Consider the following 356-nt stretch of genomic DNA (forward strand, 5'->3'; position numbering starts at 1 on the left):
ACCAATATATTCATATTCCTTTGCATTATATAATTTTAATTTTTTATTTCCTTAATTATGTTATTTTACTTACTTTTTCAATTATCTATATATACATTTTATTTTCCACTTCTTTCTTCACATTATTTTTATTAATTTCATTCTGTTCAATTATATACAATACGTCATTCTGATTATATATTTTTTTAATATTTATTTGTGTTACGGGTATATTCTGACCGCGCCCCCCAACCATCTTCTCCTCATATATATTATCCATGGTCAACTATTTTCTCATCAATATATATATACACATATATATTACAGCAAACTTTGTACTTAGGTACTAACTATAAGAACCTAAAGGCCCTCGAAAA

Source organism: Halyomorpha halys, unplaced genomic scaffold (genome assembly GCF_000696795.3).
Source record: "Halyomorpha halys isolate HHAL.00 unplaced genomic scaffold, Hhal_1.1 Scaffold2107.1, whole genome shotgun sequence".
Taxonomy (NCBI): Eukaryota; Metazoa; Arthropoda; class Insecta; order Hemiptera; family Pentatomidae; genus Halyomorpha; species Halyomorpha halys.